This window comes from Triturus cristatus, chromosome 3_2 (genome assembly GCF_964204655.1).
Source record: "Triturus cristatus chromosome 3_2, aTriCri1.1, whole genome shotgun sequence".
NCBI classification, from domain to species: Eukaryota; Metazoa; Chordata; class Amphibia; order Caudata; family Salamandridae; genus Triturus; species Triturus cristatus.
Window position 1 is genome coordinate 27,486,827 of NC_140584.1, and position 13,771 is coordinate 27,500,597.

Here is a 13,771-nt window from a genome sequence, read left to right on the forward strand (position 1 = left end):
TACATTATAAAATAATACAGCATTGCCTCCTGTTACTTTCCAACCCTGACCTACTTCTTGGGTCCATTTCTCTTTCATCCTATTAAGAAACTGAACGGGATACTCATTTGGCTGCATTGACTGAGCCATGAGTGATCTAATATCTGGCCTATCATGATACACTTTCCTTAGCTGGTCCCAAACTACTGTTCTGACCAAAATTAAATTGAGACCCATCACATCTAGTCTCAGGGAGGGTAACATTTCTCACTCCAGCTTTTTGAAATATAGTGTCTGTTTCATCTCCTAAACTAAGAGTTACTTTATGTCCCCTACTGCTTAGGTGATACCTGCAGTTTGTTTTTCAAATGCTCTAATCCATTCCCTGCTCCCTCTGTAAGCAGCGGCAACAGTTTTCTGAGATGTTACTTGTCCATCTGTTGCCAAGGAACATAATGTTGTGCCCCAGGTCACTTTCATATCAGGGGCATTTGGTGTATTTCTGACATACATGAAAACATTTCCGCATGTAAAAGTAATCCCAGACTGGGTCTCCCCCACCATACAGAATGCAATCCTCAGCATTTGTTACATTGCATGGGTCAAAGGACCCTTCTTGTACCTATAGGCTCACTTTTTTATTTTTATTTATTTATTTGAAGAGTTTTACATAGCGCTGGCTAGACCCGGAGGTATCAGAGCGCTTTACATGAGGATCGTTGCGTTACAAGTTACTAATTACATCCATTATAAGAGCATCGTAAGAACACAGGAAAAAGAACAAAGTTAACAGTAGTTCATTGGAGGGAGGGGGCGGAGGGAGACAAAAAAGGGAGACGAGGAGAACTATGCCTAATGTCCGGCTGGGTAGGTGGTCGAGGGGGTGAACCAGGGCCAATGAACGGTAGTGTTTAACTCATGTCAGCTCTTCATTCTCTTCACTTCAATGGCCAATAAGCCAAAAATGATTAATCAGCAAGGCTGAATTGTGCAGTGTTTGGCTCCCCCACCTCTAGACAGACAAGAAAGAAAAAGATGGAAGCAACTCTATGGGAAGGATCCATTTTAGAGGATCTCTGGTGTAGCTGGACTAGCCACAAGGTTTAGGATTGCTCTGTAAAGGGCAACTGTGGTCTTCATCCAGTGATGTGCCCAGGGTTTGCTAGCTTGGGTCCTTCAAGATCTCTTCATGTTTCCCTCAGAAGGCGGATTTGTTGACTTTCTCATGGGATGTGACAACCTTCCCATCCACGGTCTCTTCAACGATTGTGCCGGCTTATCGGGTGGTTTGGAGCACATCTTTGGTAGCCTTGGATGAGAGCCGGGCATCCTCTCCCTCCAGCAGGCGGCGGTAGGTGGCAATCTCCATTTCCAGGCGTGTCTTCATATCCATGAGGATCTTGTACTCTTGGCTTTGCCTTTCCATGTCATTTCTGAGTTCGTCTAGCTGCGCTTCAACGATGGAAACCATGGCCTGGATCTGGTTGAGTTGCATGCAGTACCTGCTCTCGGTCTCTGCAAGGGTGCCTTCCAGGGCCTATTTCATGCTTAGCTGGGCCTGTAGCTCTATCTCCAACCCCTGAAGGGTGCGCCTTTAGTCTGTGATCTCGCTCTTGCTGGACTGTATCTGTTGACTGTGGGTGGCAACTTCACGATTAAGTTCCTCCATTTTGCTGAAGAACCAGGCCTCTGCATCTCTGCGGTTCTTTTCCGCCAGATCTTTGTATTGGGCTCCCATGTCAGACAGGATGTTGCCCAGGTCTGCACCTGGTGCCGCATCCAATTCCACGTTGACCTGCCCACCGACTTGGCCACGCAGGGCGTTTATCTCCTCCTCATGGTTATTCTTGAGATAGGCCAGTTCCTCCTTCAGGCTTTCGATTTGGATTTCCAAGTCTGACCTGGCAAGAGTCAACTCATCCTGGAACCGGCGTAGGCCATTGATGTCGGCCTCCACACTGTTGCGAAGGGGCAGCTCACTCTCGTACTTGCTCCTGAAGTCATCCGCTTGGCATTGTCGATCTGCAGCGGGTCTTGGCATTGTTCGTGGTGGCAGCGTGGGTCTTGTTTCGCAGGTCTTCAATGGTCTTGTAGTAGTGGCTGTAGTCACGGGAGAGCCAGGGCCCTTGCTTCTCGTACCACTTGTGGATCTGGTGTTCCAGCTTGGTGTTGGCCAGCTCCAGGAAGCGGACCTTGGCCAGGTAGGAGGCCAGGCGGTCATTCAGGTTTTGCATGGTGGCCTTCTTGCCACCAGACAGCAGACCATCTCCCACACCGTGGCTAATGCTAAAGCTGGAGCCACCAAAGCCATAGCCGGCACCACAACTCATACCGTCTCCCACCCCAGAGGACACAAACCTAGCTGTGGACATGGAGATACTCCTACCTCTGCTGCCTCTGTGGATGCTCGGGGGCTGGTAGCTGACCCCCGAGTAGACGGAGGACACCCTGCTGGAGGAGCCACTCAGGCCACTCAGGCCCCCAAGCTCCATCCTGGAGCCGGAAGTGGAGTAGCTCTGGCGGTGGCTGTACGTGTTTATGGTGGCGCGAAAGTGCACCTCTAAGTCTGGTTGTGTCGCAGCGGTGAGGACGGAGGCAGAGGGTGGATATTCGCCTCCTCTGGGTCTCCTTATACCCACAGCCTTGGGCGTTGGCCGCTCACCCGCTTAATTTGTCAGCCTTGAAGTCGGTGCCAATTTTCAGGAACTTCGAGTCTTTTTTTGCAGGTCTCGCAATTTTTTTTTCTTCTCCTTATGAGTTTACGAGGGTGGAAAGGAATTGTCTCAACGTGGTCCCCGGCCCCCACCCTGTGAGGAGTCCCTTGATCACTTGTGAAGCTAACAGCTCAGTCCAATCTACCAAATTACCTACATATGGCACAACATTGTACCAGCTATTCTCACCTTCAGAGACTATCTCTCCAGAAGTGAGATCTGCTCTGTGCAAAATTGATTGAACACTCATTTGGTGTACTGGTCTATTCTGTAGTGTCAGTCCTCCCATCGCCTCACAGGTTCCCATCCTGGGGTCTGGCTGACCATGCGTTACCTTAAACCTCACTCCCTTGAGCTTTATTGCTCAAGTTCTCCTATTTCAAGGAACCACATCCTGCTCTCTTTCTCTTGTATCAGTAGGTATAGACAATCTCCTTGCATTCCTTGTGTGGTCCAAATCAATAAGAAGGTATTTCTTGAATATTTACATCATAGGTACGGTGCCTAGCTTTTGATGTTTGAAGTAGTTCACCCATACTGTCCCCTGGTAATGTATAGATTATATTCTATCTGTTATTCTCCCAAACCTTCCATTAATTCGTCCTGAAAAGTCATCATGAAAAATCTCCCTCCTTCTTTCACTTGCATCTCTCTTACTCTCACTTCGTGATAGCCATTCTTAAACACTTTCTGGTGAAACTATTACGTTCCCTTTTTCTTTTGCCAAGGTGGCACACTGTCTCTAGTCTTTTAAGATTCTCATCTCTTCCTTGATATATTGACCATATAGTCACTCCATCTTGCATCATCTGCATTCATTCGCTGTGGGGGGACACTTGCTCCCTAACTGCGGTGTCCTTTCTCTGCAATAAATGTGATGTTGCTGATGATACATGTGACTGGTCATCAATATCTCCTGGGCTTTGCTCTTTCCTTTCATTCTTCTGTGGAGAGGCTGGATCACAATGCAGTGTAAACTGCATTTTGAGTTGTCCTGAAAACTAGGAGTCACCTACCCATGTTTGCTCTCTATGTGTTTTGGCTTTGGCGTTTGTGGGATGATGTTATGGGTGGCTCTTGGAGTTTGTGGAGGGGTCTAAATATCAGGGTTCTCAAATCCTACTGTGGTTTCTTGTAGCTGTACCAGTGGATAGATACTAGGTACCTTGTGAGAGGTGCTCATGATATCGTGTGGAGTGGAGGAAAGACAGGTTACTAGACGTACCATCTTTTGAGGAGTTTTTAGATTTATTGCAAAAAACTTGCCATGATGCTAAAATAGCTTATCTCTTCTGTAGTTTGTTCCCTGCATATTTACTTCTAAGATGTGTAGTAGTATGCTTTATTGTTGTGTCATTGAACGTACCCTCTTTTGGCCAGGGATATGTATGTAGTTGTATTGTTGTTATTTTCTCCGATCATGTGGAAAAGTCTTTTGTATATGCACTAAAGGAGTCTCCATGATCATTTTTGTTTATAGTGCTTTTTACAACCTAATGTTTTAGCTATCTGTACAAATATTAGCTCTCTTTTAAATGAATTATACAAGTATTTAAATAAAAATAAAAAAACAGGGAAATTCAAAATTACGCGATGCACATTTAGAAAATCTGGTTTTGTCTTACCAAGTATGCAATGTACATTAAAACATCAGTTTTGTCCTACTAAGTACGCAATTCATATTAAAGCATCAGTTTTGTCTTACCAAGTACGCCATGCACATTAAAACAACCATTTTGTCTTACCAAGTACACAATGTACATTATCCACTCCACTGCTAGACCTTCCGCCCCCTCCCCGTGCTAAGCCTGTTTTTTTGGCTATTTGGGGTAGTCCCACTTAGGCCCCTTTTTGTCCACACAAGGTATCCACTCCAGATTTGCGTCCTATTCTTCCAAAATCCTGAGAATTTTAAAGGTACCCAGGGTTTGTGGATTCCCCTGAAGGAGGCCCAGAAATTAGCCAAAATACATCAACATTTTTTTTTGGGGGGGGAGGGGAATGGAGAAGAAGTGCTGCAGAAGAAAGCGCCTGTGTTTTTTTCCCTGCAAATGGTATCAACAAAGGGTTTGTGGTGCTGAAATCACCATCTTCCCAGCTTTGAGAACAGGCAGACTTTTGTCAAAACCAAACTTTTCTTCACAGTTTTGGTATTTTACTGGGACATAGCCTACCTTTACTATTTTTGTGCTTTCAACCTTCTTCCAGTTAGTGGTAGAAATGGGTGTAAAAGCAATAATTTATCCTGTAAAGCTATACATTTCAGAAAAGTAGACAAGATTCTAAATTTAGCAAGGAGTCATTTCTGTAGCTCTTTCAAGGTTGTCCTATAGAAACTAACGGCTAAAAAAAGATATTGAAATGGAGTTTAAAAAAACTGCCATTTGTGCCAACGTTTTCACCTGTAACTTCTAACTATGGCAGATTTTTTACATCAATATACCATTATGTCCACTCATTATGTCCACTGGACCCTTCTGGTTGTGGTAATATCTTGGACTTGTAGGTTTACCAAGAACCCGAGGTACTAAGAGCCAGTAACTGGGCTGCGCATTGCAATGGGTTTTCATTGTGTACTGGGTATCTAGTGATTCATTTGGTAAAATATAAAGAGTGAAAAATAGGTCTCAAGGACACCAATGTATTTATAAAATAGGAACACAATATAGAGTTTATAAGCAGTAGTTATTTTCACATCTCCAAAATTGTGGGTCCTCATACAAGCATGTGAATTAGGGGACATTTTTCAAAGTGACTTATTTTTTATACATTGGCTTACTTTTCGAAGGCGAAATGCATAGAAAGTCAATAGGTAATAACACTTGTTCTACAATTCCATGTTACCCTAAGTCTCCCGATAGAAATGGTATCTCACTTGTGTGGGTAGGCCCAGTGCCTGTGCCAGAAAACGGCCCTACATGCAACATGGACATCTCAAATTTTTCTAGTTAAAACTGACCCTTTTTTCGCAATGTGCCTAGCTGTGGATTTTGGACCCAAGCTCAGCCGGCACAAGAGGAAAACTAGCAAACCTGTACATTTTTGGAGTCTAGACATCCTGGGGAATATAGGATGGAGTGACGTGGGTGTCTCTCACAAGGTTCTTAAACACAGAATCCATTGCAAACCTTAAACTTGTCAAAAAAGCACATTTTCCTCACATTTCTGTGAAGGAAAGTTTTGGAATCTGTGGGGAGCCTCAAACTGCCACCCACACATCATTCCTCCAAGTCTCCCAATAAAAACGGTGTCTCACTATTGTGGGTAGGCCTAGTGCCCACGACAAGAAACGGCCTAAAACACAATGTGGGCAGATCACAAATTTCCAGTGAAAACAGACTCTTTTTTCGCAATGTGCCTAGCTGTGGATTTCAGACCCTAGCTCTGCCGGCACCTAGGAAAACCTAGCAAACCTATACTTTTTTGAAAACCAGACATCCAGGGTAATCCAAGATGGGGTGAATTGTGTTACTAAGAATCCCTTACAAACCTCAAACCTTGTACAAAAAATGTTTAAAAAATCTCAAATTTCTGTGATGCAAAGTTCTGGAATCTGCGAGGAGCCACAAACTTCCACCCACCGAGCATGCCCCCAAATCTCCTGACTTGTGTGGGTAGGCCTAGGGCCCACCACAGGAAACGTCCCAAAACGCAACTTGGGAACATCACATTTTTCCAGTGAAAACAGACCCTTTTTACGCAATGTGCCTATGTGTGGATTTTGGACCCTCGCTCTGCCGGCATCTAGGGAAACCTACCAAACCTGTACAGTTTTGAAGATTAGACACCCAAAGGAATCCAGGATGGGGTGACTTGTGTGACTCTCACCAGGTTCTGTTACCCAGAATCCCCTGCAATCCTCAAACTTTGTAAAACAAAAAACACATTTTCCTCACTTTTCTGTGATAGAAAATTCTGGAATCTGTGGGAACCATAAGCTTCTACACACCCAGCATTTCCCCAAGTCTCCCAATAAAAATGGTACCTTACTTGTGTGGGTAGGCCTAGTGCCCATGACAAGAAACGGCCTAAAACGCAACATGGGCACATTACATTTTTCCAGTGAAAACTGACCCTTTTTTGGCAATGTGCCTAGCTATGGATTTTGGACCCTCGCTCAGCCAGCACCTAGGGAAACCTGTACATTTTTTAAAACAAGACACCCAGGGAATCCAAGATGGGGTGATGTGTGAGGCTCTCACCAGGTTCTGTTACCAAGAATCCCTTGCAAACCTAAAACTTTGTAAACAAAACATTTTCCTCACTTTTCTCTGAAGGAAACTTCTGCAATGTGCAGGGAGCCACAAAGGTCCACCCACCTAGCATCCCCCCAAGTCTCACGATAAACATGGTACCTCACTTCCGTGGGTAGGCCTAGTGCCTGTGACAGGAAACTGCCCAAAACACAGCGTGGGCACATCACATGTTTCCATTGAAAACGGTCCCTTTTTTCGCAATGTGCCTAGCTATGGATTTTGGACCCTCGCTCAGCCAGCACCTAGGGAAACCAAGCAAACCTGTACATTTATGAAAACTAGACACCCAGGGAAATACAGTGAAGGAAATGGCCTGATTCGGGTCACCCAGGTCACTAATGACCACCTCTTAGCCTTCCATACCAAATGAAGAGTCGGTCAGACAGTAGAGAATACAAACCAACATCTGTTTATTCAGGTACACTCAGAGTGGAGCCCAGTCTGCCCAGTCTCTAGGAGTGCTGCAGGGGGGATGAAATTGACAAGCGTAAAGAAACATCATGTATATTTCGTAACTGGGCTAGAACGCGCCCATAATGGAATTTTTCAGGCAGATGCTGCAAAGCAATGGAATACAAGAGAAAAACAATCTCAGTACTCACATCTTACAAAGTTACAAAGTCCAAGGTTACTCCAGGTGGGTCCGTCACCAGACAAGTGGGAGAAGGTCTCTATCTAATGAGAAAGGTATGCGCTAATAAGAACAGTATATTCATTAGTGGAGCAAAACCCAACCTTGGGGAAGTGAAACTTTAGCAGAAGCCTTTTCTCAGAAATAGCGAAGGATTACTTTCGATCATGATTCAAACTGGCATCGTAACAGAAAATGGTGCCACGAATGCTAACTTATATAGGGTAATGCGCAAGCAGAAACAATTTGATTTTAAGAGACCCTCCTTTTAGCATGAACTACGGCAACAAGAAAAATATAAAATTAGGAAAACAAAAGACCATAAGTATAACTTCTTATCGGGAAGGGAAACTGTAGGGAGGGAAGAAGTCTCGAAAATGCCCTCATCTATCTGCATTAGGTCATCTATCTCTTTCTGCACCATAATTGCGGCATTGGTATCACAAATCGATATAATAAGAGCAACAGAAGGGGAGGCACTGAATAAGTGCACAGCAAAGCACTAATACCACAACCAGATACATCACCTTTTCAAGAATCCAACCCCAGGCACCAAAAAGAAACCAACTCCAATTTCCGTTTTGCATTCCCTTGAAATTCTCGAGGATGCCTAATATGTGTTTAGTAATTTATGTATTTATTTATTTTGAAAGTTTAATAGAGCGCGAACAAGACCCTTGCGGGTATCAGAGCGCTTAACAGTAAATAAAGTTCTTTATACATTAATAAAAGGCAAATTGTAACATATATACAAAAACATGTTGTAAAAGCAAAGTGGTAAGGTACATCAGGACGCTATCCCCTTGCATCAGGAAACAGGAAGATGGAATGTCAAGATTGCTTAGAAGGTCCCTTGTCATAGTAAGGGTAATGGCGACGGTATAGTAGTTCACAACATATCTTTGGACCGTACTCAGGTGAATTTGGCCATGAGAATCGATTTTACTTTCTTTTTGAAGGAGACAATAGACGGGTTAAGTCTGGTTTAGGGTGGTAAAGCATTCCAAATTCTGGGCGCCATCCCTGAGAAGGTACGGTTATATGTTTTTTTCTTGTTGAATCTCTGTGGTTTTAGTGATAAGTTTTCCGCACTTCTGGAAGATCTGAGCCCACCAGAGATCGTCAGCTTCTGTGCTAGATATCTGGGTGCTTTGTGGTGCATGGCTTTATGCATCATACACGCTATCTTCAAATGAATTCTGGCTTCCAGGGGTAGCCAATTCGGGGATTTGAGGACCGGGGAAATGTGTAGATTTCTTTTAGAACCAGTGATGAGTCTCGCTGCGGCATTGATTGAGGCTCTTAGTGGTGCTGTTGTTGCTTTGGGTAGGCCGCAAAGAGAGACACTTCCGTACTCCCCTCTGGGGATAACTAGTGCTTGTACTGCTTGCTTGAAGTCATTGATTGGCAGGAAGGGTTTCAGCTTCCTCAGTGTGTTTATCTGGAAATTAGCTTCCTTTGTAGCGTTGCTGATGTGTTTTTGCATATTGAGGTTACTGTCAAGAGTTATTCCCAGTGATTTTGCTGAGTCAACGATGATTGGTTGAACGTTGAATGCCGTAAGGTGTTTTATCCAATCTTGTCTTATGGGGACTTGGGCGGGTGGAGCTATTAGCAGGAATTCGGTTTTTAGGGCATTTAATTTGAGATGGTTTTTTGCCAGCCATATCTGGGTATTCCTAAGCGTTGTGTTGAGCAGTTTGATGTCTTTTAAGGTGTGGATCTTGAGGTATAATTGTGTGTCGTCAGCGTACATGTGGTATTGCACGTTAGATGCTTGCAGAATTTCGGTGAGGGGTTCCATGAAGGGGTTAAACAATGTCGGGGATAAAGAGGACACCCTGGATAACCCATTCCCAGTGGCCATCTATAATATAGACAAGGACCTGGATAGCCAAAACCAAAAACTCAGTAAATTGCTCTGGACTCGTGTAAGTATAGTTCACAATGGATAATGGGTACGCAGTCCATAAACTAGTGACAGACTCAGTGGGGTAACAAGCAGTCCCTTCTCCAAAGAATCTCTTGTGAGTATCTAGAAACACATTGCTCAGGGCTGTCCTTTTCTTTCTTGGTGGGGAAATAATTTTATCCTTGGTACGCAAAGACACATCTTGACCATTTTCCAAAACCCATGACACCCCACACAATATGATCAGCAATAAAACCACAAGAGCAACACATGCCAGTTTCTTCTTACGGGTCCACACCATATTATGCGGGGCAACAAGAATCCCTGGCTGCTCTTCCTCGGTAACCAACCTTCCAAAGGGATGCATAACAAATGATAAAATGGGGGGGAAATGCAAAGGAAATATACAAGTTCCCAGTGTCCGTCAGAGTTTCAATCGTACAGGCTCCTATTTTCCATCAATATGTTGGTACTATTGAGCACCGGCGGTGGAGCTTGCTCTGACCTAAGCTTGTATCCCATGTCGATCACAATGGTATACCTTTGTGGTATACTTTGGTCTTCCCTATCTAATGTTCAAACAACTAAACTAAAGTAACCAAAATTCTTCACCAAGCTTAATAAATCTCCGTTGGTACTATAACTCAGTACAACCCATCTTACGCAGTCCATCCCTAATCTATTTTCTCTTTAGCTGCATTTTGCCACAGCCGAGGGCGCAAATCATACCTGGCAGCTCCAGGCACAGAATGATCAACAAATAAGGGCCCTTGGATAGCTTGTATTTCTGAAGGAACAGCCGCATTCAGCACATCTTCATTCTCCGTATCCGTTTGCGTCCATGTCAGTTGGGCATCGCTAAAGGGAACAAACTGAGGCACTTGTTCGCACTCGGAGTCCCCGATGCCGTCCTTGACCCACTGGTCATAGAGTAAGGGCAAAGGAACCCTATGATAGTGGATCACATGAACCCAGCTCTTCCAGCCAGCAACGTTCACAGCGGTGTGCATCACCAACAGGACCTGTAAAGGCCCCTTTCAAAGCAGCTCCAAACTTTGCTTTCGCTGAAAATTCCGGAGAAGAATAAAATCTCCAGGCTGAATGTCATGGCCGGGTCCCTCTGGTGTAGAAGACAGGGACTGCCGAACCTGTTGGTGAATAGAACGTACATTTTCTGTGAACTGGCTAAGATAATCAAGTAACATAGGGTACTCAATTTCAGAGAACCGACAAGGGCGCAGGACGCTACAGACATTTGCCAGTTATCCAACCACAACCTCCTTTGGTGACAATCCTATTCTATAATGAGCTATCGTTCTTATTGACAAAACTGCAAATGGCAAAGCATCTGGCCCTCCTGAATTTTTTCCAATTTCAGTTTGAGAGTACGTTGCACTTCTCAACCAAACCTGATGACTGAGGATGATTAGCTATATACATATATGTTTGCCTCTGAGCCCATAAATCACCACGTTATTTTGTCAATCAGTCCTTTTTATTGACTGAGAATATCAATCTTATTTTTCTTTTTTACATTTGCTTTAAACAGAGTCAACTCTTCATCATTAGACTTCTTTATATCTTACATTATTCACACATTTATCCTGTACATAATATTTACACATTTCGAGAAAAACATAAACATAAGACAAATGGTGTGACGTTTGTGCAAATTAAATCTCCAGTGATGTCTCTACCACCGTGCACAGTGTGGTAATAGCATAGGCTGCAGTGGTGGTGCCATCTGATAATTTCAAACAAGAGCCATCGATCTATAGTTCCTCTTGTGGGTCAGATAAGGGATCATCAGTCAAGTCTACCCGTCCTTTCATCTCTTCCTCCGTACGAAAGATGCAATCATGTTTATCAACTTCATCACTGTCGGAAGGGAGCGGAAGTAACGTGGCTGAGATCCGAGTTGCACATCTTTTAATTGTGATATGTTTAGCAAACAGTGTCAATTCATAGCCAGTAATACGTGCACTGGTGAGGTTCTGTGTCTTTGTCTTATTCAAAAGCGTGTCCACAGCATGGGGTACCATGACTGTGAGGTCAGTAACAAGTACGAGTCCAGCCAATTGTCTCATCGAAGTGGCCACAGCCGAGACCGCTCTTAGACAACTCGGGAGGGCTCTCGCAACAGGATCGAGCAAAGCAGAGAAATAAGCACACGGCCGTTGCTTATCCCCAAATTTTTGTGTTAGCACAGAAAGCACACAACCAGCCATCTCCTAGATGTAAAATACAAATGGCTTACCATAGTTAGGTGTACCAAGCACGGGAGCTGAACAAAGCGCAACATTTAATTGGTCAAAAGACTGCTGACATTCAGGAGTCCAAGACAAAGGCTTATGCACTTCCTTAGTTGTCAATGCAAACAAGGGTTTAATTAGTAAGAAGTAGTTAGGTATCCACTGGCGACAGTAGGAAGTGATACCTATGACAGTGCGCACATCTTTCTGAGTTTGTGGAAGGGGCATTTTAACAATGGTACTGATGCGCCCAGGGGTCAACCTCCTATCCTCTTTCGACAGTAGGTGACCTAAATAGGTAACCTCCTGTCGACAATACTGAAATTTAGAAAGAGAAACTTTATGTCCAGGAGAAGCTAAATGCAGCAACATTTGAACTGCTATCTCTACAACCTTGTTCAGTGTCAGAAGCAATGAGGGGGTCATTGACATACAATACATTACCTGAGGGAAGCGAAAGGGAATCCAACTGACTCTTTAAAGCCTGACTATAAATACTCAGACTTTCTGTATAGCCCTGAGGAGCTCGACAGAATCTAAAGCTCCTACCAGCTAGGGTGAACCCAAACAAATATCTACTATCTGGATGTAGAGGAATATTAAAGAATGCTTTTTTCAAATCAATGACAGAAAATAATTTAGCAGTAGAAGGAATCATTGTCAGGAGCGTGGTGATATCAGGAACCACCGGAAACTGAGGAACCACAATTTTATTAAAGTCACGCAATTCAATCGCAAAACAGTAAACATCCTCATGATCATCAGGGGAACCTGAGGACGTCCGTTTAAGAATCATAAGAATAGGACTATTACAAATAATAGCAGATGTCTCCTCAACTACTCCTTTTTGTATCAAATCCTGACTAATCTGTGGAAGGGCTCGTTGTCCAGTCTGAGGTGTCTAATACTGAGGAATGTGAGGCAAAATAGCATTGTCTTTGACCTGTATTGAAAATGGTGATATATGCAATAGTCCTACATTTGTATCACCTGTCACCCATAAAGTGGATGGTACAGTAGCAAATTCAACGGGAAGAGGGTGAGACAGACACTGTTTAGTACTCACATTTGGGCCCATCGTCATATAAACACCTTCCGGGGAGCAATAAATAGTAGCATGCAATTTCTTCATTAAATCCAAACCCATCAAATTTCCACCACAATTGAACGTCAACAAAAACAGGGAATCCACAGTGAAAGGACCAACAGTCAATGCTAGGAGTCTTGAAATGGGGCTTACTACCGGTTCACCTGAAAAATCTACTAAAATATTATTATGGCCAGACAGAGCCGCCCCAGGAACCATATGCCGAGAAACAGAATTCTTTGTTGCACCCATGTCCACCAAAAATTCCTTAGTCGAACCTTGCAACTCTGCAGTGACATAAGGACCACGCTGATCTGCAGGTATCAGAACTGGTCCCTCACTCTGTCCCTGGCTATCCTAACTATAAGACATCCCTGTCACTTCATCCATATCGTAATCATCATGGTAATACTATCCATCGCAAGGGCCATCAAAATAATTGGTATCAGAACGACCCTGTGAGACAGCAGCACTTTGAGCTCTATCTGTCCCGCGACCTTATCCACGAGGACCTTGCCCTCTAGGAACCGCCACCTTTTGCAAAAACACAGGACTGTTACATAAACCCTAAATTCAGTATTGATAACCAACTGAAATGTTTATGTTACCATCAGTCCAATAAGGATTTACTTTGTATTGTACATTAAGTAATTTGGAAGATATTAATATTGTACCATTGCTTAATTTACTTGGTTGGACCAATGCTTGTTTAGTCTCGAGATCTCTGGTAACGTTATTATTTCACAGTTGGCAGACAGTGCACGTTTTTTTTTTAAACACATGTTAACTGTCCTAAATCAAGGAAACGTGAGCTCGTGGGCCAGCTCGTTGTTCGAAGCACGCTGTAACCGCTTTGATTAAGGAAACGTGCGCACATGGAGCAGCCTCGTGAAAGCCAAGACCCAGCAGGTATTTAAACCCCGCCCCTTCAATCACCGGT

General features: G+C 43.8%; 1 pseudogene; it reads right to left on the bottom strand.

The window, feature by feature from the left end:
• Positions 1 to 1,177: 1,177 nt before the first annotated feature.
• Positions 1,178 to 10,502, bottom strand: LOC146856711 (keratin, type I cytoskeletal 19 pseudogene; annotated as a pseudogene).
• Positions 10,503 to 13,771: the final 3,269 nt, after the last annotated feature.